Here is a 26895-nt window from a genome sequence, read left to right on the forward strand (position 1 = left end):
AGGCTGCTTGAAGTGACGTGGAAGCAATGAGGGATTTTATGTTCTTGAATTGCCAGTTGGTGTGTTTTAAAAGATGAGAGAGAAGTCTATCCCTGGTGTAAAAAAGAGAAATAGTTAAGCTTTCTGCTTCTGGCTCTGCTGTGTCATCAGGTGCCTGTCAGGTCTAGTTCTTTCACTGTGTTAAAAGTTTTTCAAGGCATTATTTTCTAAGTACCTGGGGATGATCTACCTGTCAGAAAGCTGAAGACAGAATTAAAAACCCACATCCAAATAAGCCTGATGATGAACTGCCTGTGGAATTTTAGACAACACTTTAAAAAACAACAAAGTTTTATTTTTATTCAGTATGTATTTCATCCTCCAATTAAAATTGGTTACTGTAGGTTTTAAAAAAAGCCTGAGTTTTTTAATGAACTTTTATTAACTCTGAGAATATAAAAATAAAATGATGGTGTTAATCCTAAGTCTACAGTCCTTCTATAGCTAAATCATCTACAAAATAAATTTGGGAGACATTGGGTGTGTCTACATATTGCCTTACTGCACAGTCATTTAGTATTTGCTAAAGCAAGTCCCAGTTACTGTGCAGTCTTGATGCCACATGGGTTGTTCCCAGCCCTACTGCATGGTAGCAACAAGCTGCTGAGCAGTAGCTCGTTGCTACCGTGCAGCAGTGGCAGCATCACGGTTTGTGCCTGCTGATGCTACGTTGCCATAAAAATGAGCTACTTCACTGTAGCTTGCTGCTATGGCGATGAAGCATCTCATGTAGATGCGCCCAGTGAGACAGCAAGTTTACTGACAATGATTTGTGCTGCTCCCCCCTCAACCCACACAAAGTTGAAATACTATTTTAGAAATGCAAACCACAAATTAAGTGAGTTAATAGCTCATAATCTTTTTTTTTTTTTTTTGCTTTTTGTGGTACATAAATATTTCCTAAAAGTCCTGTTCTGGAGATGATTTTTTCCTGTGAATTTGTTTAGATTTTAGAGCTAGACTTGAAGGTATTTGAAGACACTATGTCTGGGTTGGTGTCAGCTAGCAGGAGGGTAAGACCTGAACTTTCCAGACATCTGCTGGGAAGAGCAATCAGCCAGGTCTGACCGCTCACGTAGGTTCCTAGCCAAAATGCAGGACCTCCATCTAACCCAGGAGGTGCACAGCTCCACCAGGGGAGATGCCTTGTTGGACCTGGTGCTGGCCATGGGTGACAACCTGGTGAGGGGGCTGAGGGTGCTCGACCACCTGGACGACAGTGATCATCGCCTGCTGGAATTCATCATCCAGCGCAAGGTGGCAAAAGCCTGCAGCAAGGCAGCAGCCCTAGATTTCAGGAGGGTGGACTTCAATGAGCTAAGGAGAATAGTTGGGGAAGCACTGAGATCCCAGAGGGGAGGGGAACCAGGTGTCCAAGAAGGGTGGCTGCTCCTTAAGGAAATGATCCTCCAAGCCCAAAGGGAGGTAATCCCAACATGGATCAAAGGGAGCAGGAGGGCTCAAAAACTCCCATGGCTCACCAAAAGCATCCTGGAATGTCATCTAGCTAAAAGGGAGGCAAACACCCAATGGAAGGGAGGGGCCACCACCAGAGAGGACTATACTGTGGTAGTTTGGGAATGCAGGGGGGCAGTCAGGAAAGCCAAGGCAGAGATAGAACTGAGACTAGCTTCCCAGATCAAGGACAACAAGAAGTCCTTTTTAAAATATGTAGGGGGCAAAAAGAAGGTACCAGGTAATGTGGGGCCCCTGCAGGAAATTTGGTCATCACACCAGACAACAAAGCTAAACTATTTAATGATTTCTTTGCCTCCATTTTCCTGAGCAGGGACCAGATCAGCATGCCCACTGTGTCCCCCTCAGGCCCCAGGGGAGGCGCACCTAGGCCAACGGTCAGGGAGGATCTAGTCAGGGAACTTCTGGAGGGACTGGATATATTTAAATCAGCTGGTCTGGATGATCTCCACCCCAGAGTGCTGAGGGAATTAGCTGAGGTCATTGCGGGACCCCTGGCACGGCTTTATGAGCACTCGTGGTGCTCTGGTGTGATGCCAGAGGCCTGGAAGAGGGCCAGTGTGGTTCCCATCTTCAAAAAAGCGGGGAAGGAGGACCCGGGGAACTATAGGTCAGTTAGTCTTACCTCAATCCTGGGTAAGCTTTTTGACAGAATTATTCTGGCACATGTCTACGAGGGGCCAGCAGGGGAGATTATGCTTAGGGGCAACCAACACGGGTTCAATAGAGGCAGGTCCTGTCAAACCAACCTGATGGCCTTCTACGACCAGGTCACCAAATCCTTAGATGCAGGGGTAGCGGTGGACATAGTCTTCCTGGACTTTCGAAAGGCCTTCGACACTGTCTCTCACCCCATTCTCATTAAAAAACTGGGGGACTGTGGTGTCGACACTTACACAGTCAATTGGGTCACCAACTGGCTGGAGGGCTGCACCCAGAGAGTGGTAGTGTATGGGTCATTTTTGACCTGGAGGGATGTGGGCAGTGGGATTCCACAGGGTTCAGTCCTTGGGCCCGCGCTGTTCAACATCTTCATCAGTGACTTGGATGAAGGGGTAAAAAGCACCCTATTCAAATTTGCTGATGACACTAAGATGTGGGGGGATGTGGGCATGCTAGAAGGGAGGAATAGGCTGCAATCGGACCTAGACAGGTTACAGGGGTGGGCAGATGAGAATAGGATGGGATTCAACACTGACAAGTGCAAGGTGATGCACCTGGGGAGGAAGAACCAGCACCATACCTGCAGGCTGGGGAACCCCCTTCCCGGCAGTGCGGAGGCAGAAAAGGACCTTGGAGTCATCATTGATGCCAAGACGAATATGGGCTGGCAGTGTGGGGATGCAGGCAGGAAGGCCAACCACACCGTGTCATGCATTCACAGATGCATCTCAAGCAGGTCCAAGGAGGTGATAGTCCCCCTCTACGAGGCACTGGTCAAGCCACAGCTGGAGTACTACATCCAGTTCTGGGCACCGCACTTCAAGAGGGATGTGGACAACAGAGAAGGGCCACTTGCATGATCGGGGGCAGGAGGGCAGGCCCTACAAGGCCAGGCTATGGGACCTGAACCTGTTCATCCTCCATAAGAGAAGGCTGAGGGGGGATCTGGTGGCCTGTTGCAAACTAGTCAGAGGGGACCAGCAGGCACTGGGGGAGTCCCTGTTCCCCCAAGCACTACCAGGAGTGACTAGAAATAGCGGTCGCAAGCCGGCAGAGGGTAAGTTCAGATTAGACATCAAGAGGCACGACTTCACTATCAGGGCAGCAAGGATCTGGAACCAACTTCCAAGTGAAGTGGTGCTGGCTCCTATCCTGGGGGTCTTTAAGACAAGGCTAGACAATCACCTTGCTGGGGTCGTTTGACCCCACTACTCTTTCCTGCCATGGCAGGGGGTCGGACTTGATGATCTGCTTCCAACCCTTCCAACCCTACTAACTATGAAACTATGAAGTCAATAGGAATACTAGACCAGTGGACCAGACTTCTACTTCCACAAGCAACAACTTGCTGATTTATGTGTTTAGGAGTTGCAAGATTTGTACATGTTTACATTATGCTTGATACTCTGCCAAAATATATTAATTGATTATTGGAGAGTTATGGTTTTGTGAATAAAAATATCTACTGCTCTTGAATCAGCATGGTAAGAATAGCAACTATGTCCTATCCTTTGGGGGTTTCTTTTGTTTGCTTCTGTTTTGGTGTGATGTGCAATTTTTATATAAAGGCAATGGGACCACATAGCATTTTCATATCTAATATTTCTGTCATGTTAGGTTATTCTATTTTGTTTCATTAAAAATGTGAAGAATTTTGATTGGAAAGCTTAATAGTTTCATTTATCTACTTGAAGTATGTGCAACAGGTTGCCTTGTGTGACATGTAGTATGTTTCAGTCTTCTCTTGCTAATAGAAAGTAAGATGAGTCATCTAAAAGGAAATCAGACCCAGTATATTTGCCTCTGTAACTGTCTTTCTGCTTGGAATCTCAATATTTACACCTGAAAACCTTTAATATGCCGTAGCTGTTACTGTGGGGGTGGTGGTTTTCTTTACCTCTCAGATGACAAAATGCTGATTATGGTTTGCTTAATCTCAGGCTTTGGGCAATTAGGATGTTGTTTCAGTGTGACAGCCCTCAGAACATCCTAGGTCAAGCTATTTTTCCCTCTATAGAACTAAGAAAAAACAAGTCTAGTCTAGTCATGTCTTTTCTTTCTCATGATAGTGATGATGATGATCCTCTGTTATTTGGTTTCCTATAGCCTGGTCTGAACACATTTCATTGGGTTTTATTGTTTGTTTTATGTCTTGAAAAAGTTATGGAGCAAAAGAGGTTTTATCTGGAGGAATGAGTCTGCACAACAATACACATAACTTCTTGCTTATCACTATAAGTACAGCCAGGAGTGTTGTGTATGTGCTGGGGGAATCAAACGGATTGTTTTATTGATGTTAGGCACTCCTCTCTATTGTCTGAGGACTGGTGGTGTGTTGTCAGAGAGGTTTTGCTGAAGTTTCTGCTGGCTAGAACCTCAAAAAGCTGGTGGGGGTTGAGAGGAAGAGGAAGAGGAACTGGAAGAGTTTGAAGGTCTTCTTTCTTCTGACTGAATTTGCTGTTAGTACACTCATAGCAAGGTCGGTAACATTTTGGAGCAACAGAGCATAGCTCCAAAAGCAGTCTGTTTCCAAGGTGGTCATCCCACCACTGTTGCACTGCTTGCTACTGCTGCTTCTCTCTGCTGTCTAATCACAGTGCAGACAAAGCCCCACTGCTGTAATGCCACAGAGCACCTTGGATCTGCAGGCCATGGGTTGCCAACCCCTGCTCTGGAGGTTACTGATTCTCTTAAACAGCCATTCTTTTCTCATGCACACATCTAAGTATAGAAGAACATTTTAAAAAGTATCTAAACAACTGGTGTTCCTATTTGAAGAAAGGACTTAGATTCCTAAGGTGACTAGTGGGGCAAACTTACCTACTGGAGCCCCCACTGCATCCTGGGTTTGAGAATTCTTAATTCTGATTGGTGGAGCCCATTTACCAATCAGGGAAGAGCTGAGAGTAGCTGGTGCCACCCCTTTCCCAAAGGGAGGGCGTGAGGAGCGCCCAGATCTAACTGGGACCTGCAAACTACAGGTCCACTGAATTTCAGGGGATGGAGCCCCCTGAGAGAATAAAAAGAGTGGCATTAGCCACATGAGGCAGATGCAGTGAGGGACAGAGTGGAGAGAGGGAAGACCTTCAGTGGGACCTTGCCTGAGCCTTGACAGTGTGCAGATCAGCACATGGTGCTCCAGGCTCTGGGAGCCCCTCGAGGCGGCTTGAGCCTCCAAACCCAACAAGTGGACAGGTGGGATGGTGTGTGGATCAGTGCATGGAGAGCAGCTCGAGCCTGCTCAGGTCCCACATGGTGCTCAGATGGGCGCACAGAGAGCTGACCTTGAGAACAGGTTGAGGCTGCTCAAGTTAGCCCCTGGCTTAAGGCTGGGTAGCTGAAGCCCCTCAGTGTGGCTCAGCCAACAAACTAAAAGAGCCCTGGTGCCCAGATCAGGGTCTGGGAAGGGGAAAGACCCCATAGTATAAGGCAGGGGAACCTGAGCCAGCAAGGGCTCGGTTCCCATAGGAGCTCCCTGGGTGCCCCGAGCAGGGCACAGGGCCTGAGGAGAAGGGCCCCAGCTCAAGGCTGATGACTCCAGGAGGCCTGAGATTGTGTGGGGGACCTTGAGGCCAGAGTGACAGATCCAGTAGATGGAGTGTGAGTTACAGGGGACTCAGGTCTTGCAGGGTAGGTCCTCCTGGGCAAGGAACCCTGAGAGGAGTGGGTGGGGAGAAGGCCCCCCACCTGCTCCACAGGGTAAAAGGGAAGGTACCCCAAACACACACTGAGAAGGGTTTTGTGGGACACCCAAGGTTGCATAGGAGACAAAGACCCTGGCTCACTTGAGGGACCAAGCTGACTGGAACGCAGATAAGGCGCACTTGAATCTTGTACAGTTACGCTTTGTATTTTGTATGTATTGTTATTGTTGGTTTGGTTATGGTCATGAATGTGTTATATACAGTTGGATATGTTAATTTTGTATAATGGGTTCTTTAAAGGTGACTTTATTGGTTAACCCACTTGTGGTATAGACTTACTTGGTTGACTGTCCCTGGATCCACTCTTCTTCTGGGTCTGGAGTATGGGTTCTTATCAGAATGCCTCCCTAGGGCAGACTTTCTCATGTTGATGAACTTTTATATTTATATATTTTTATATATTTTAACGAGTTTTAAATATACATGTTTTGCAACTCAATAAATTGTATATAGTTAAGCACTTTGGCCTGGGCTAACTCTATAGAGGAAAGAGGGATCCACCATAAATCCCGGCATCCCTCCCACAGCATCCCCTCCCACCTGCCCACCCCATCTGATTGAAGACAGGGCACACCCTTGGGTGTACCTGGATTATACTAGTAACTTGAAAATTTGAACCACAATCATTTAAGAATTGTCAGACTACCTAATTTTCTGACCTACATTAACCTACATATCAAGAAGGTAATTCAGTGATAGCTTGTTAATTTGTATTCTTTATGTGATATTCATTACTTAAACCATTCAGAGATTAATAAATCTTTACTTTTGTGCAAGAAAAGTGCCCTTCTATGTTGGCCAAATTATATTTGAAAAGAAAATATATATCACTTATTAGCAAGTTAAAAAATTGCCAGAGCTTTCTGTTATTTTTCAGAATAACTTTTGATTTACAGCAGTTAGTTGGCCAACTTTGATCTTCTTTGCCAGCTTGGATGAGGCATTCTATAGTTTCAACATCTGTCTGGACACTCAGTCTTGCTGATCCAGCAAAGATTTAATTTCTAGATGACGAGACTTGGTTTCTGCATTAGATCTTTTTTTTTCCCCCAAGAATTTTCCAGATCTTGCTTTAGGCCATTTAAACTCTTGTCTGTGCCACATAGACTCTGCTACTATAGTTATACTGATGTAGAGTCCCCAAGAAGAAGTGAAATTTAATAGTATAGGCCTAACCCGAGAAACTTCCAGATTCTATTTTAATTGCTTCTGAAAATCTTCCAGATCTTGATTTAGGTTCTGCTCTAATTCCATCTGGCCCCTTATGATTTCTGCCAATAATTCAGTTACTTGGTTTTTCTCAGTCTGACAGGAATTCTAGTTCTCAACTTCTCTCCTCTCCTTGGAAATCTATTCTGTAGGTAAAACTAATGTTTCATCTCTTCTGAGTGTTATTTTGGGGGCTTTAGTTGCTGATTTGAGCAGAAATTAGTGATACAGAACCACATTATGTTTTTTTTTAGGGGGGGAAATACCTATGGTTTGTTTTCTATTGCAGGGATGATTAGAAATGGCACACAGAACCCTCTTTGGCAGAAATCTCACTCTAGGCACTGCTACAGTGTCCCAAAGAGGCAGCTTTCTTCCTTTGCCTTTCTTCATGGAGTTAAAGTTTTATAGCCTTGAAGGTAAGGTATTACTGATATCTTAGCATACATGTCTTGTTTTTACTTGGAAAAATACATGTACTTTTAACTCGGATTATCTCACTCCAGGTGAAATCCTAGAGAAGACAAGGAGCTTGTAGTTTGACATAGTCTTTAACTTAAGCTGATAAATTATGGAGAACTGCAGCATAAGGATAGGTTATCAATCAAACCACAAGCCTCAGGACTTGCCTAAGGGGTGGAGGTGCCACAGTCTCCTGCTTCCTTTGCACTTTCTGCCTCCAGTCCCAGTGGCAAGCAGCAGCAGCAGCAGCATGTGCATCAATGAGAGAAGGGTACTCTGGGTCAAGTAGACCTGTGGAGCCATGGAGGCTGGAATATGCTGTAAGTTTGGGAAGGTGTAACCGTATACCTGTGGTGCTGAAAACAGAAGGGTTTTGGGGTGTGCAACACAGGTGTCTGCAACAAGAAAAATAAGTGACATTCCCTACGAGCGTCTCTCAGAATTTCAGCTGATGCTCCTGCGATCTGCTCACTGCTAAAGCCAGAGAAAGTACATGGAGAGCAAGGAGAGGAAGTATCCTGATGAACTACACCTCTGATGGAGACTAGGGGCTTGAATGCTAAATCACTTCTGAAATTCAGGTTGCCATGTCTGCACTAGGATTTTACCTGGAATTACATACTTAAGTGAAGTAAATGTTTTTTTTTTTACCCCTAGCGAAGTCTTTTTCTTAGTAAAGACAAAGCCTCAGTTTCTGTAATGAGGCTGTGGGAACAGTTATTTCCTCAGCTACCCCTAATGGTAAACTACTGGCATGCCCCCTTCTCAGTTCCACCCATTATCCCAGTGAAGTGTAGAGTAAATTGTTATAATTCTTATTGGTACCAACAAGAATTCACATCATCACAAAAAAGAGAGGCAAATCAAAAATACAAATATGTACACAATTGTTTACATGTATATATGTGACAAAATCTTGGGCTGATAAGATGTTGGGGTGAGCCTGGGGCTGAAGTTTCTCCCTTATGTTCTGTTACATGTCGTAGGGGATAAACCAGAACTTTCTCCTAGAGTGATGTCTCATCTCTAGCCAACCATAGTTTCCCTCATGACAGTCTGGGCTTAAAAGAAAGAAAACAGATTCTTCTTCTGAAGAAGAGGAATACCGGAAGCACCAACTGCTTTGGGATCATGTTTGGCTCAGACAATCAGCAAGGCAGAACAGGAAATAGAAGTAATTATAAATGAATAAAACATACAAACTAAAGCAGCTGTAGTTGTGAGAGACAGATAAGAGAAAACATAAAAGGGGAAAAATACAAGTTCTCACCCTGTTTCTGTAACCAGAAACAGCTCCAAAGTAACCCTTGTGGCCAGCAATTTCCCTGCAGATGGCTTCTCTTGGCTAGCATCCTTCCACCTCAGTCTTCTTCAGATTGTTCGTGCTGAGTCCTCGATGGATTCCCCAAGTTCAAGAGCTTCTAGTCTCTTTATCAGCTCAGAAGCTCTGGCCAGAATATGTCTCTTTTTCCCTAGGGATTTGCTGAATCCATCTGTGTTCTAAGGAACATCCTTTTAAACCTTTCCCATCTCCCTGTACTTTATAGAGAGAGAGGCTATGATGCAGATGAGCTTCCCCTCTTTACCTGGTGACTTTAAGAAGTGCTTCCACCCTTGTTTCACTCACCTGTTTTAGACAAAAGCTTTGTGCCAATTTACTTAGCTATTATTTCAATCCGTACAAGGAGCAAACATGGGAAAGGAATGGGAATTCCCATGAATTCTGTGAATGGGAACTGCTACTGTTTCATGAACACCCATCTTCACCCTATCTGGTCTATACTTGAGTTCCTCTTGGGGGTGAGAATAGCTAACTACCCCACCTGATAGACCATTTGCAGTGATAGCAGCTGGTGTTTTTCAGCCACACATGCTCACTTTTCTGTTTGGCCCAAGAGGTATACCAATTGGATATCCCTTGGGTGTGTGTTAAGGTACCTTACTCGATTATCTTCCAGTTCCATCATAGCACTACAGAACTGCATTTTATATCAAATATTATAATACATGCAGATATAAAAATGATAAAATGGAACACAGCTTAATACTAGCTACAAATAGAGACCAAGCACCACAGGAAAAAATCTAATTTGAGAGACCTATCCATGCATGCCACACTGTGAACTTCAAACACAACTCAGTTTTTGGGGTGAATCCAGGACAATATACATAATGTATTTGCCTGTAAAAGAGTCTTGTGTCATTCTCAAAATAGATTTTTCACATCTCATATCTTTTTGCAGTTTTTCCTCTTCTTGAGTAGATACCGTCTCAGCATGAGAGAGGGGTGTTCTATAGCAGTTCTTCACACAACATTGGACTAATCTGGTTGAAAAACTGCATTCATCCCAATTTAAGAGCAATGCTCCAGTGGCATTATTTATATGCCACTAACCCAGCTAGATGGATAGGAACTGTGGAAACAAGAAAGGGATGAAGCTGGGGTTCCCTAGTGACATGGCAACACTTTAATGCCTTTTGACACTCTCTGCCTATTAGAGATTATGGTAAAACATATAGTACACAGTGCAGAGGATACATTTGCATCCTTTCTCCATGGATAGATCTCTCTTGATAACAATAGCTGACTGCATAACTGTAACAGTATTTGACAGATGTAGGGCCTGAACCTCTGCTTATTCATGTGCATCATACAGTGATAGAACTTAATGGAGAAGAACTCCATTGACTTCCATACAGTTAGTTTCTCCACCCTGCCCCCCCCCCCCATTTACAGAAACATAAGGCACAAGGAATTCAGGCCCACAGTGTCTGGATTTTAGTGATAGTTGCATTACCATAAATAACATACATAAGGACCTTGCTACAGCAAGCTAATGACATGATCAATTAAAGCACATGCTTCAGGGAAAAAAGTGATTATCTGTGGCCTATAACTTATTGCATCATTGTACAATTGGCAAAGTATATCTTTCTTTGTTTCCTGTGCCAAACCAGGTAGTTGTTGGTTATCAGAATCAGATACCTATACATTTTACCTAGTAGTTGGTTAGTGTAACCATGTATAAATGGTTTTGGGATCTGGGACTGGAACCTAGAATATCACATCCCAGCCATGCATTCATGAGAGTATCCTAATCACTGGACTACACATATTCACAATTTACTCTTACATGACTTCAACAGGACAGATGTAATGTGCTTTCTGCTAGCCTAGCCCAATAATTAGGGAACTCTCTTCACAGGTGAGAGATGTGGATTTGAAACTCCACAGGTGCAGGCATTTTATTTCAATTAAGTCTCCAGTTTTTGGGAAGGTACTGTAATGACTAGGCAATTATATAAATGATGGGCACTTCCACCCTCACCTGCTTTGTTTTCAAATGAGGGTGTTTGTGGTTGCCATATTTTGTGCTGAACTCAGTGCTGTAAGCATGTATTGGGTGTCCTCAAAGCATGAATACTGTATCAGGCCCCCTCAGAGGAGATGGGTGAAGAGACACTTAATTTGTGGATCCCTGAGGGGCTTAGTTGTGAAATAGCCACCTAGTTGTTTTGCCCTGCTATAATGGTTGCACTTCTGAGCACGCTTACTAACAGAAATTTTGGCTCATAGGAAACATGATCGGCAGAAATTTGGGATGCTTAAGTTCTTCTGTAGATCTGGTTTCATGGCCTGATCCAAAATAGGAAATACCAGGAAAGTCTTATAATATCTAATTAGTAACCTACATAACATAAGAGAATGGGTAGTATCATGTTTATTGAAGGTGACTAGAACAATGCAAAATCTTTTAACAAATGGTGTCACAACTTTTGAGTTTTTGCAGTCCTGAATTTGTGGCTTGCAGCAAGTTTGTCTTCAGGTGGCCAAAAGGCTGTGTCCATTGAGCACCTTGCAGTGGTCATCTGCTTCTCTATCACTACCAGATGGATAAATATCTGTCTTTAGGAAATCTTTTGAAGCAAGCTGAAAGTTCCTGTATGGAATTGTCTACTGTGTAAGTGGGGAAAGCTGCTGTGAATAAACAATATCTTTGCCTAAATCTTTTCATTAACTTCCAGTCCCAAAAGTGTAGGTGTAGGACACAGTTACCATGTATGAGAAAAGGTCTTCTACTAGTATGACAGTGAAAATCATTGAGTAGGCTCTTTCTGTAAGTTTCTACCAATAACATTTTCAGGGACCCATTAACATGTGAAGTCTTTCTTTTCCTGTGGAATTTGCTTCCTCTAAGGATCCATCCATGCCCAAGCAACATTGAGAGGTGGACTATATTATAGGATGCCTTATTTGATTTATTATCGGTCTTAAAATTTATCTATCTTGGTTTGTTTATAAATAGGTTTATTGACATCAAAGGTTCTTCTATTTTTAGCATCTGTCTCTTACATGTGTTTTATAATTTTTTGTTGTTGTTTTTGCTTATTTAATGTCTACATAGCAAAACATAACACAGTAAACTTGGTGATAAAATATGTCTACTCATGGTTTAAGCACGATAGTGAAGGAAGCACATACAAGTATTTTCTTTCCTCATTCTTAAATCAGTAACTACCTTGAGCCAACCCAGGTAGTTGCTCCTGATCTGCTGCCTTCTGCAGAGAGCTGTACCTTTAAGAGGCTTTTACAAGAAGCTTTAGAATTCAAGCTACTGAATTCTATGCAGTGGGTGTCTAGGTCTGAGTGATTTAATGAAGAACACACAAGCAGGATGAATTAAAAAAATACCATTCATGAAAGTATAGAGCAGTCAAAAGCCCTGATTGAACCTCTTCTAAAATATGGAGGACACTTGCAGAAAGTTTAAATAGCACTCCTATTTTCAATGAGTCAGAAGAAAGGGAACAGTCAGAAAGCAGCTTTTTTTCCCCCTGACAATATCTGGTTTTGAACTATTTCATGTTTTTAATATTTTCCATTCAACTCAGGCAAAAGCCAAAGGAAGACCTGGATACTCATTGCTCAGGAAATCTTGAAGTGAATAGAATAACCAACAAAGTGAGTATACTTGTCACTGTGGAAAAAAATGAGTAAATGCAAAAGTGTGGACAACAATTTCAAGTAAGAACTGATGAATCCTATTTAATATATAATGGATAATTTAAGAAGTCTATAAATGTGCAATGCAAATAATCTCAAATGAGCCCTCTGAAACCAAAGTCTGTCAGTTAGTTACCTGAAAAAGCATTCAAGGACCTTCTGAAGCACGCAAATGGATAAATATCAAGATTCTTAAATTTAATTTAAATCCCCCCATTTCTGTTTTGGCTAACCAAAGATGAGCTCATGTCTCTTCTCCAAGAAATACATGTACTTTACAGCTTCATGCTTAAGAGAAGCTGTTAGCATTATAAAATACAAATAGCATTTTGAATATCCCTTTAAAGTCATTACAACAACGATGACAAATCTTTTCCCTTGGCAGTGCTTTATAAGTTCATCTAAAGAACAAATGTTTAAGTCCTAGTGAAGCTGTCATTTGTAGTGGAGGGTGCTTCATTTTTATGCTGTGTTACTGTCTTTTCCTCACTGCTCTTCTTAGTGCTTTAATTGCTATTTGCCTAGAGCCGTCACAGGATGAGCTATGATGAGTGATTTAAAATTTAGGATAGCACAGAGAGGGCTACTTTTTCAATTAAGGAGTTTTTATACTTCCCTCTTTCCATAACCACAGAGTAAGAGGAAAACGCACCTCTTTCATGCTTGCCTACATTCAAAATTACCTATCATCATTCTTTCTTTGGTTCAGTTCCTTTATTTGTTCATCTTGGGACAGGAACATGAAGGGCCTGAGCTGCTTTGGTCATATAATACCTTCACATGACTTAGATTTTAAGTATTTAAGGGTACCTATACATGTGATGGACCTCTGCTCTGATATGTGCTAATTAGCATGCATCAGAGGAGACTCAATTGAGTCTGTTGCTAGGCTGTTGAAGCAGGCTAATTAGCCTGCTCCAGCAGCCTCTGCATCACATGTATTCAGCATCCCCAGATTTAAAAATGTCAGCAGGGGTGCTCTGATTAAAGCTCGTTGAACGAGTCTTAGTTAAAACACCCTGCTGTCATGTTGAAGTCTGGGATGTTGAATACACGTGATGCTGTGGTTGCTTTAGAGATGCTTTCAGAGCTGCTCTAATTAAAGCGCTCCCCCACCCCTCCATCTTGGAGCATGTGTATAGATGCCTGAGTTCCAAACAAAAATTCAGGTTGGCTCTGCTTTACAAGCCACACAACTCAGGAGGTGTCCAGATTCATTCAACACCTCTGTGCTTGCTGGAAAGTTCCCTAGATACAAAGACTTTGTTTTCTGAGCATGCTCAGAAACAAACCACTTTGATCTTCTAGGTACCTAAATCCTCTCTTATGTTTTTCCAATATTTTGGTGCTGAGAAGGTGGATTAATTCCCTGAGACCCAATTTCTGAGGCATGTTCTGAGCATTCATAGAAAATTAGGGCTGGAAGGGACCTCAGGAGGTCATCTAATCCAACCCCCTGCTCAAAGCAGGACCAGCCCCAACTAGATAATTCCATTCAAGGCTTTGTTGAGCTAGGCCTTAAAAACCTCCAATGATGGAGATTCTGCCACCTCTCCAGGTAAACTGTCCCAGTCTTCACCACCTTCCTAGTGAGAGAGTTTTTTCAATATCCAACCTAAACCTCCCTTGCTGCAACTTGAGTCCATTGCTCCTTGTTTTGTCATCTATCACCACTGAGAACAGTCTACCTACATCCTCCTTGGAACCACCCTTCAGGTAGTTAAATGTTGCTATCAAATCCCCTCTAGTCTTCTCTTCTGCAGACTAAATAAACCCAGTTCTTTCAGCCTCTCCTCAGAAGTCATGTGCCCCAGCCCTAGAGCCATTTTTGTTGCTGTCCACTGGACTCTCTTCAACTTGTCCACATCCTTTCCATAGTGAGGAACCCAAAACTGAACACAGTACTTTAGATGTGGCCTCACCAGTGCACAGTAGAGTGGAATAATTACTTCCCTCAATCTTCTGGCAATGCTGCTACTAATGCACCCCAGTATGCTGTTAGCCTTCTTTGCAACAAGGGCATACTGCTGGCTCATCCGTCTTACTGTGCACTGTAATGCCCTTTTTTCTAGAGCTGCTGCTTAGCCAGTTCGTCCCCAGGCTGTAGTGGTGCATGGGATTCTTCCATCCTAAGTGCAGGACTTTGCACTTGTCCTTATTGAACCTCATGAGATTTCTTTTGGCCCAATCCTCCAATTTTTATAGGTGTCTCTGAATCCTAGCTCTACTCTCCAGTGCATCTACTACACCCCCCAGCTTGGTGTCATCTACAAACTTGCTGAGGGTGCTATCCATTGCATCTTCCACATTGTTAATGAAGATACTGAACAACACTGGCCCCAAGACCGACCCCTGGGGCACTCCACTTGATACCAGCTGCCAACTAGATACTGAATCATTGATTACTCCCCGTTGAGCCCAATAATCCAGGCAGTTCTCTGACCACCTTCCAGTCCGTTCATCTAAACCATACTTTCTTAGCTTTCTTGCTAGAATGCTGTGGGATACGGTATCAAAACCCTTATTAAAGTTAAGGTATATTATGTCCATATCCACAGAGCCAGTAATCTCATAATAGAAGGCAATTAGGTTGGTCAGGCATGATTTGCCCTTGGTGAATCCCTGCTGACTGTTCTTAATCACCTTCTCCTCCTCCAAGTGCTTAGAAATGGATTCTTTGAGGACCATGTCTATGATTTTTTCAGGGATTGAGGTGAAGCAGACTGGTCTGTAGTTCCCTGGATCCTCCTCCTTTCATTTCTTACAGATGGAAACTATATTTGCCCTTTTCCACTCATCTGAACCCTCCTCCAGTTGCCCCAAATTTTCAAAGATAACACCCAGTGGCTCTGTAATCACATCAGCCAACTCCCTCAGTACCCTCGGGTGCATCCCATCTGGCCCTATGGATTTCTATGCATCCAGCTTTTCTAAATAGTCCCTAATCTGTTATTTCATCACTGAGGGCTACTCACCTTCTTCTCAAACTGTGCTGTCCAGTTCAGTAGCCTGGGAGCTGGTCTTGCCAGTGAAGACTAAGGTAAAACTGACATTGAGTTCTTCAGCCTTTTCCTCATCATCTGTCACTACGCTGCCTCCCTCACTCAGTAAGGGACTCATACTTTCTCTGACCTTCCTCTTGTGGCTAACATATTTGTAGAAACCCTTCTTGTTACTCTTCATGTCCCTTGCTAGCTGCAACTTCAATTGCACTTTGGCCTTCCTGACTTCATCCCTAACTAGCATCATTAGGGTTTAGTTCAGCTCATCATCATCAGCCAATACAAGGATGATGTCACTCAGGTCTCACACCTGTCGGGGAAAACCGAAGGATCGGGCCCCAAGGTCACGGTGGGCCGGGGTGGCAATTAGATACGGACAGGTGGGATTAGCGGCATAGAGTCTGGAGATAGGGACTCGGAGCGGATTGAGAAAGAACAGGTGAATTTATTTGACTTACGCTTCAGGCGTAGGCAGAGAGGTCTCCAGTTACAGTTTTGAACACAAACAAACAATTAACAACAAAGGGGTCTGTTGGCCCACGAGGTTCAGTCCAAAGACCTAGTCCCAGGGCTGGTCAACAGCTCATAAATGGGGATCACAAATAACAAAACGAACTGTAACACGGTGATGATGAACCGCGTGACGCCAGTCCACAGCAATGGACAAATCGGGTGGTCGAATGAGAAAGCCGAGGTCAGGAGCCAGAAGATGAAGCAGCGGAGACGTCAGTTGGAGGGATGAGCAGAGTCGTAGTTGGTGAAGAAAGCCGAGGTCGATGATCCAGAACCGGGTTAAACAAAGTCCAGAGGGTGATCCGAAATCGTAAGCCGTTAATCAGTTCAAAAGGTAAGTCAGGAGCCAGATGATCGTAGTCAAAAACCGCAATGCAATGAGTAATACGAAGAACTAAGCCACCGAAGGAGGAGATCGATAGGCCCTGAAGCCTGACTCAGAGAACAGTCCCTGCAGCAGCAGCCTCTGTCTCTAGTCCACGCGATCTCCCCCCGAGGGAGGGGCTCACAGAACTTTTATATCAATTTGGTAGTCAGCGTGCTCTCCGCAGAGAAATTTCTAGTCCGATTACCTCATGTCAGGTTCTGACTGAGCATGCTCTCAGTCAGGAGCTGACACAATCTGAGCATGCGTCTGTGGGGAAAGTAGGTCAACAATGATTGACAGCTCCGCAGGTCACCCAGGGGGCAAGGACTGGGTGAGCCTTGGAAATTTCCACTCACAGCTTCAAACTGCGCATGCCAGTTTAACCTCTTCTGTGCTGGCAGCATATACTCAAAGTTTTTCCATGACAACACCCATAGAAGAGCAAGCGGATAACCATTAAATTGTAGACCAGGATCTTAGTTTCCATCTGCAGATCATGGTTAGCAAAAGATACGCTGGTACAGCAGATCCTATGTTCAATTTCTACATCAGAAGTGACTGGGATGGGAAATGCTCAATGTTTTCCATGGATTCTCTACCAATTGTAATTTAAGAGGGGAATGGGGAAGCTCGTGCTGGGGCAGGCTGAAGAAGCACCTTGGTCTTCCCCATATTAAGGGAGAGTCCCAGGCTGTGATAGGCACCTAAGAAAAGGTCAAGTGTGGACTGAAGATCAGTCTCAGTGTGCACAAGGATAACACAGTTGTCAGCATACTGAAGGTCAGTGATGTCAATCTTGGTAACTTTTATTTTGCTGGGAAGGTGCCGCAGGTTGAAAAGCTGACTGCCCATTCGATACTCAACCTCGATTCTGGGAGGAAGGCAGTCATGGATGAGAATCAAAATATAAGCAAAATAGATGGAAGAAAGGAGTTGGCACAATGTTGCAGCCCTGCTTGACAACAGTATGGGTGGCAAATGGGTCTGTCTCTGACCTGTTGCAAAGGACTGTGATGGTCATCCCATCATGAAGTAGCCTGAGTACACTGAACTTCAGTAGGTAACCAAACCTAGCCAGCACTTTCTATAAGGCTTCATAATTGATGGATTCAAAGGCCTTGGGGTTAGTCCATCCATCAGCACCCAGTAATAGAACCTCTTGCTGATTCCCTCATCCTTCAAAGAAGTCTGGTGTGCCATCACTCAGACCAAGAACAATACGGTGCCAGGCCAAGATGGCATCCCTGCAGAGGTCTCCAAAGCTGGTGGAACAGGGCTAGCGTAAAAATTCCATGAGCTTTTCATCAAAATACGGGTTAATGAGGAAGTTCCACCTGACTTAAAGAACGCCAACGTTGTGACCATCTTCAAGAAAGGGGACAAATCAGTGTGTGGGAATGACCAAGGCATTGCCCTCCCTCTCCATTGCCTGGAAAATTCTTACTCTCATCCTTCTGAACTGCCTTCTCCCTCTTGCCAAAGATGTCCTTTCAGAATCCCAGTATGGCTTTAGATTATCTTGGGGTACCACTGATGTAATTTTTGTTGCATGACAGATCCAGGGGAAATATAAATAGCACCACCAGGAGCTATTTATGGCATTCATTGACTTTACCAGTTCAGCTCAAGTATTGTGATGGTAGCCATGACACAGATGCATGCCTTTTGCATACTAACCTAGTGGGATGAGCACTCATCTAGGAGGCCTAGGTTCTTGGTCTTCTTCAGCCTGAGGTGAAACCCATATTTCTGAGGAGAGGTACCTAAACATGAAATTAGAGATTATGCTAATTAGGGCTATTGAATTATTCATATACAAGAATGAATGAATCATAGGAACAAAGGAAGAACCAACAACAGGGAGCATATCTCTTCCCCTAGTGCTGTAGTAGCCAAATTTTTTGGCTCGTGTGCCACAAGTTAAGTATCACCCTCCTCCTTAAATGATCTCCACCCCCCCCCCAGAGGTATACGTGATAAAATTTGCACACTGGAGCATTGGAATGAAGGTGCCCAGGGCCACACACAGCAGCTTCATGTGCTACAAGTGGCACAGATACTGGCTACTCCTGGCCTAGTGATTTAGATGTGCAATAGAGGAGTCTGTGGGTTTGGGTCCCTGGTCTCAAGACTATATGATTTATATTGGAGAATCTAATATAAATAGAAATAACCCAGGGACCGGAACCCAGGTCTCCTCCCATTCAGAAGTGTGAATCTTTTGTATTCTAAGAAGCACAATGGCCCGGCTCCAACAAGTATGGTGGAGATAGATCTTCCCAGTAAGTCTAATTAGTCAACTAGTGGCTAAGGAAATGGCAGTTGCAGTTTTAATTCTCTCAGGCTGAGAAGGACTTAGAATGTAAGTTTTCTAATTCCTGGGGAAGTGGTGTAAGCACTAGATCATTATGCAAAGCTAGATACTAATGAGATAAACACCTAACTCAGCAGTGGTACTAGGCGTTCAGGATCAGAATTAATGGAAATGCCTGAGCTGAGCACCAGATAAGAGTGTATCCCTAGACTTAATATTTCCTAGTGACTAACTCCAGTGTTTTCAGAGGCATGTAAATCTCACCATTATAGATCTGCATGACAGATCAAATGATATTTGCCTTCCTGGGATCAGGGGTATGTGCAGATGTTACACTTTGATCAACCAAACTAGGGTTAGGTCCATCCATCTTGGTACTGATCTGCACAGAAGTTTGGGGAGGCTAGACTGGGCAAAAGATGGATTTCCCAATCTAATTTAGTTCATCTGGGGAAGTGAACTAAGTTAGATCAGGAATGGTTTAGACCTATCTACCAAATTTCTGTACATATTCAGAGCACAGCCCCAGGGCTAGGAAAGCCCAACTGGTCATTCCAGCCCCAGGGCTGTACTTTTCTTACTCCCTCAACCTAACCAGGCTATTTTTAGGCCTTCAATCCCTCCATCTCAGAAGGACAATCCCCAGCCCATGGATCCACCAGCCTCTCTCCACAATGTTGCCAATCCTTCCTGCCACAGACCACTGACCCTGACTGCCCTTCCCCCACCCCATCTTACTTGGATTGGATTCCTAGTGTAGCTGTCAGCACTGGCAAGCATACACCCAATCTACAATCTTACTTTAAGCCACATGATGATACACTAGGCCGTGTATAGACAAAATGAGGGGGGGGTGTGCGTGAGATTTTAAGGCAGGATAAAAGCTTTTGCACTGCTCTAATGGTGTCAGTGTTTGTACACCTTGGTGGCCTATTGTGCATTAATTCCAGCTGCTGTAGGAAATTCAGTGGCATAATGTCCTTAAATGACTTGGGGCACAGCAAACTAAAACTCCTCCAAGGAGTTTAGGTTTGCTGCCCCTGCAGCTGTGTAGCAAAGTATCGGGTTCCATGCAGCTCTGTGGCTCTACAGGAAGCCCTTCAGGCAGCCTGGCAGCAGCTCTGGAAGGCAAACTCCACCCAAGAAAAGTGGCGAGCATGATTTCCCTCCCCCTAGAGAGCCTGCATGCCTGCCAGAGCTGTGTGGGGGCCTGGTGCTTCCCTCCATGGCTGTGATGCCCCCCTTGGACCACCTGAGCCAGGTACCTGAGGGCAGGTGCCATGTGAGAGGGGTGCTGCTGCCATGGAGGGAAGCACCAGCCCCACCCTGCAGCCCAGGGGCTGGTCCACCTACCAGCAGCTCACCCTTCCCTCCCCACCACTGGAGAGGCAGGTAAGTGTGGGGTGTTGTGGGAAGGTCAGGAGGATCCAGATCACGGGGAGTCCCAAACGAAAGGACCTGTGCAACCATCACAGCTCTGCTGTGCTCTGGAGGGATCTCCTGATTCGCTGTCATGAAGCTTTATCAACTTGTCAGGTGCACTGAATTGGTACAATTTTGGGGCCAAGAGCTATTTCCGGCAACAGGCAGCAATGAGATGGGAGAAGGACATAGAGGAGAGAGAGAGAGCAGAGGTGGCAGCAGAAAGAACCATCCATCTGCTCCAGGACTGAAGTCCCCAGGAACAGGGCAAAAGACACTTTAGGTCTTCAGAGATCAGAGAAGCTCAAAAGAAAAAAAAAGAGAGGGAATGTGAGAGCAGAAACCCTCGGCTCTGTGTTAATTGGCTGTGGTGGGTGTGAGATTAAGCAAGCATGTCAGCAATTAACAGAGGAGCAGGAAGAAAATGCTCAGTCACTGTAGTCATGAGTGAGAGGCTCAGTAAGAGAACAAAGAAGGAAACAGAGGTGACGCTGTCAGGACTTGGAGGTTGTTTTTCTTAATTTTTCCCATTTCCTTTATTTTTTTTTTTTGTCTGCTTACACCGTCCACCTGAACAAGCGTCATCCAGCTTTGAGTCGGGGAAAACCACCACCCTCCCAGACTCAATTAGAAATCATCAAAGATGTGGCAGGAAAGATAATGGGCAGGAGCCTGACCCAAGTCTGCTGACTGATGCCCACTCTGGCACCAGCAGAACAAGTGGATGTCCTCAGGAGGCTGGACCCCACATCCATATCCTGTGGTGATATGACAAGTGTGTGTATGACATGGGGGGGTTACTTCACCCTAAATTGAAGTGGTAGGCTTAAAAACCCACCGCTTGAATTTAGGGCCCCCATTTCATCTACACACACCCTTAGGTATAGTGAACATGTGCATGTACACAAAGTATCTAAGTGTTATATCTTTTACGGCTGATGTGATCAAACACAGAACCTTTTTTTAGGTAAGGAGATGCATACATTTTAATAAATGAATCAACTGAATATTTTCCATTTTGTTTTTAATGGAAATGCAGCATTGTTCTACCTGTTGTTTTTTTAGTATGGTAGTAGTAAGAGTGGTTTTGGAACTGTGATGGTCCAGAAATTGTAAGGGGCCAGGATGTCTTTGCTCCATTGAAGCCCCAGCCCTGCACGATCACAGTGTGGCTGCTGCTAGAGTCTCCATGAAAACCAGCCCCACCCATGTAGGCAGTGGCTGCTGGGAGATGGAGTCTGGCTTTTGGCTGGATCCACCATTTTGCCCACCCCTGCTCTAATGTGTGGAATGCCCAACCTCTTTTAAAATGTGCAGTGACAAATATAGTTAATCTTTACACCAAACTTCACAAAATATCTTTTTGGTTATTACAATACACTCCAATCTTCTGCCTTCTCTAAGGTGTTCATCAACCTGTCAAGTACAAATTGGCAACAGTACCGCAGGCACACCCTTGCCTGTGCCCCATCCAGATCACTCGAAACCCCCACTCATGAGAAACTAATGCTCCACTCCATACATGCATGGAGTGGAGCATGCTCCTTCACACACTGCTGTCTCCATTCAAGAATTTTTGATGGAAAAAAAACATTCCTGTCATACCACACCCTCCATACTCACTTGACCTTGCCCCATGTGATTTTTTTCTGTTCCCAAAAATCAAAATGAAGCTGAAAGGAAGGAGATTTGATGACATTCCAACCTTTCATAAGAATGTGAAAGTGGAACTCAAAAAACTCACAGTTGAAGACTTCCAGCACTGCTTCTGAAAGTGGCAGGAATATTGGGACAAATGCATATCATCTGGGGGAGAGTACTTTGAGGGGGACAGCTCATAAAAATGTTGTTTGTACACTATTCTTTAAAAGAAAGGCTAAGTCTTAGAACTTTTTGATCACCCCTCATGTGTAGATGGTGATGCTTTACTGTGCAGTGAATTAGTTGACAGCAAAGCAAAGTACATGTGTGGATGTGCCCACAGATTTAGAAAATATCACTATCCCTAGTCCAATATTTTAGTAGAGAAAAATGTTAAAATAATAAAATGCCTACCAAAAATGTTTGCAAAATCAGGCACATCCCTATTTAGCATTGTCAAATTAATGACCATTGTCAATTAAGTGTGGATTGTTGCTAGTAGGCCTGTGTGAAGTTGCTAGTATTTTTTTTTTTTAAGAGCTGAGACTCTGGGGCCACGCAGGGCAGCCATGGGGGGTGGGGACTGGGAGAGTGGACAGGGGATCTGAGCTCATGGCAGAACCCCCCCCATGCAGTGTGGGGCAGTGGGGTGCAGCAGGGATTGCCCCCCCACCAGGTAGCAGCTGTTTGGTGAGGGCTGTCTTTTTTTTTTTTGTTTAAAAACCATGAGCTGGGGCCAGGTAGGGCAGCCATGGGGGGGGGGGGAAGAGTGGGTGGGGGCCAGGGGGTGCTCAGGAGGGCTGGGAGGGCAGGCAGGGGATGGAGCCTGGGAGGGGTCCCCCCAAGTTCCCTTCCCCCCTCCTCCAGTCCCCACCCTGCCCCTGCTGTCTGAGCTTCAAATTGATTCAGACCTTTTAATTGGTTTCCTGATTTGACTTGAATTCAGAGATTTGGCCACCAAATTGGCCCGAGTCTCCTCTGAATTGAATCAGCACCCGAAGCTTCACACAGTCCTAGTTGCCAGCTGACATATTTTTTCCCTAATACAAAACTATAACAGGAATGTCTGAAATTTAGCAAGCTGGTGTCTGAATCACTTGGAACCTGAAGATATAGAGTCATATAAAGCAAGAAAAATACTGACTCCCATCTTGGGAATTGCCACCATTTCATGTACAGTTATGTTATGCATATGTATGATTAGAAACTGTGGTTGTAAAAACCAGTAGTGTAACCTTGCAGTTTTTTGAGGCTGTTTTCTCAGGCAAATATTATAGAAAAAGAGGCAATACTTTCTTCAAATCCCAAGAAGGATTCTGGTCGAAACCCTAATGAAGGCTACTTCTACCTCACTGGAAGAGGTAGATTTTTCAACTGTGCATGCCATTTTTGGTTCACCAGAAACTGTGTGAAAGCTTTTATACTTAGGGTTTCTACTGGGGGAATTGCAATTCTACCAGCAGAAATGTAATACTTGTAGGTACCCTAAGTTGCCAAGTTTTGAAGCAAAGCATTTAGAGTTTCCCATCCATATACCATGGGAATTATCTACATACTGAAAGTGTTTTTCTTTGCCTAGTGTGCAATCACTGTGTACATTTGAGAAAACCTCATAAAAACAGAAGAGGATATCAATCATAAGAACACAAGACAGAATGATTTCAAAGCTATGAGAGAGTTTGTAAAACTGGAGATGCCCACAAACAACCTGTGTGATACACAACTGATTGAATGTGCATTTGTACAGACAAAATATGAGAGGGACATCAATCAGTGACATCATAAATGCATTCTGACTTTAGAAAATGCCTGAAGACACTCTATTGGATTTACAAACACTGAGCTTATCTCTGTCATAATATCTCTCAAGTCCACACTCTTGTTGATCTGATATTCTTGCTTTGCAAGCTGAGGGTCATTTTTAATTAGATTTTCATAATTTCTAGGACAAAAATTGAGAAGACTTTCAATCTATAAAATGTTAATTATTGTGATGATAACTTAGAGGAAATACTACATTGCACACTAAGAACGGGAATGTGAATCTCACAGATTTTTCCCACATTTGCTATTTTTCCCCTAGCTTACTCAAGATTTGAAAAGTTCTCTACCATATTCTCTGTCACCTAAAAAGAAAAACAAAAAACCCAGCCAAGATTGACCTTACAGAGGTCTTTCTTTGTCTACTTGGTAGCACAAGAACTGTTGAACTGTTCCCAAGTTCTTGTGTAAGTATCATTTAAAACAACATAGCACACTAAAACCATAAAAGAAAAAAAAAAAACCAACTCTTGGGGGATAATCTTAGTTTTAATAAAATGCCTTGCTCTAAATAATATGAGTCATACACATGTCATGTCTACTTCCCTGAAAAAGCATTTGAAGTCCCATGCTTACTAAGACTTTGAACATTAAATATCTTTCTGGGAGCCTGAGGCTCTCTTACACTTGTTACATATACTATGATTCCAAAAAGCAAGGATGATCCATAAATCAAAGCTATGATACTTTCTTGCTTCTTTCAGCTTTCATTTACTGTTGCTGTGCATTGAAAAATGAGAGGGTGGAGAGAAAACCTGGGCAAAAGTTTCCCTTTTTTCCTCTGTAAGAAACACATTTTCCAAAGGAAAATAACATTTTGCAGATATTTGTTTTATCTGCAAGATTGTTGACATAATAGTAGTATCTACTGGGTTTGTCTACATGTGCAAATGTTCCATGCTGGCTTTACTGTAGAGTAATTTACTCTAAAGTAAACCCACCTTGGGCAGGCATCTAAATGTGCAGGGACATGGGAATATATTTGCTGCTTATTACATAATAAAAGATCTCCCAAGCCAGGTCACATGCCCATGGAGCTCAGGCTGGGAGATAAGGATCTTCCCTTCTTGGCTTCAAACTGCAAAGCTCAGACTGGAAGAAAAAGATAAAGATAGCTGAGCCCCACAATTGTGATCGTGAAGTATGGTCTTGGTGCCCCCTGCTGCAAGGGCAAGGAGACATTGTCCCCACTCAAGTTCCAGTGGTGAAGCCCATCCTGGCAGTAGCCAGCTCCCAGGGGCATGGAGCAATCTCCTACCCCCAGCTGACTGGGAACAAATTTGCTCCTGGTCAGGCATCTACCTGTGCACTACTGTGCAGTAAGTAATCAAAAGGAAATTTGCTACTTGTGAGTAAATTTGCTACCTGTAAATATGATTACAGCCAATTACTGTGCAGTGAGTGTCTGTACATGTACTCTATGATGCTTACTCCACACTAATTAGCTCTAATCTTAAGTAAAGAGTTTCATGTAGATGCGCCCCCTGTTTATAAAATAAATTTAAAAAAGCAACACAAGTGAACAGTCATACATGGGGTTTATTCCCAGCATTCTGTTTACCACTGTTCTTAAGACTCATACCTTGAATTTACATTACCATAGTGCATTTGAGCCCCGGACAAGGACCTCACTCTAAGAACATAAAGGGCATGTCTACACATGCATTTACACTGTCTTAAATTTATTGCATAGTAAGTTACTGAGCAGTAACTTTACTGGGACAGGCCAGCATCTACACATGCAGGCATTAAAGCACATTAACTTTGTATGTCAGCTGACTTGGGACTAAAGTCATTACTGTACAGTAAAGTGTCTACATGTGAGTTACTATGCAGTAATTAATTCGGCATAAATTTGATACATGCATGATGCTATTGAGTGCTATACTGACAGGAGTGAATGTTATGCAGGGAAAGCATCAAACCAGATGTTTCTAAAGCAGGGGTTCCCTAAGTGTTGTACACATACCCCTGGGGGGTACACAAGACATCTCTGGGGGGTATGCAGAAGAAATTGTGTAATGGTGGATTTAATTTTCATCATAATAATTGGCATTTTAGGGCTTAAAATATAAAATATATGCTGGTAGGAGTATGTGGGCAGCTGGCAAATCAGGAAGGGTAATGCAATTAGAAAAAGTTTGGAAACCTCTGCTGTAGAGTAATCTACACCCTATCCTTGCTAGTATCTACCATTATTGGCTTAGAGAGCCCAGAAGAGCCATCTCCAACCATTCTGTTCAATAACTATTAATATATCTATTAGCTAATATATCAATTATCCAATAATTTATTCAGTCCTTTTTTGAACCTGGTTGTGCTATCTACTTCCACCACCTCCTGCAGCAATGAATCCCACTAGTTAACTACATGTAGAATAAAAAAATACTTTTTCTTGTTATTTTAAACCTGTCATCTACTAATTTCAGTGGGTACCTCCTTGTTTTTGTGTTCTGGGACTTGGTGAACAACTGTTTCCTATTCACTTAGATCCTAGCCTTCATGGGTGTTTATACATGTGCTCTGAGAGCTGCTCTAATTAAAGCACCCAGACCGTGTCAGGTATTGGTTCCCCCACTTAAAAATGGTGGCAGGGGCACTTTAACTAAAGGACATTTGACAAGCATCCCCCCCCAACATGGGGATGCTGATACATGAGACATTGGAGTCTGCTGAAGCATGGTAATTACCACACTCCACTGTTGCCCTAAGGGGTCAGGCCAACGCTCAGGATCTCAATATTGTTCTGTTAGACAGGAGGGCGTGGTGTACAATTGCACATGCACACATAAAAATCAATTAAGCGCACATACACTCACTAGGTTCATACACCCCTACTAGGCATACACACTCACACTAGCAACTGAGATACACACATGTTCAAAATAACCAGTCTAGGTTCATGCATACCTGTTGTCAGTTTAAGTCCATACACGCTACACACACCAAATTTAGACAGAATCCGTTACCAGTTACCAACATCTGCACATCCAATACATATATGTGGATTATTAATTCATATACCACACACACACAATGGCATCTATATATGTATATATATGTGTGTATTCACTAATTCAAACACATACTGCCCACCTACACATACATACAGGTGAGTTCCTAAGTTGGGTGTTGTGATGTGTATGTATGTACGTATGTATGTATGTATGTGCTTGGTGTACTTGGGATACCTGGGGAAAGGTTAAGGTAAGAAAGTAGAAGTGTAGGGAGTGAAAGTTGCTGGGAGTGAAAGTCAC

The sequence above is a fragment of the Crocodylus siamensis genome, chromosome 3, assembly GCF_052110815.1.
Source record: "Crocodylus siamensis isolate JL-2025a chromosome 3, ASM5211081v1, whole genome shotgun sequence".
Lineage (NCBI taxonomy): Eukaryota > Metazoa > Chordata > Crocodylia > Crocodylidae > Crocodylus > Crocodylus siamensis.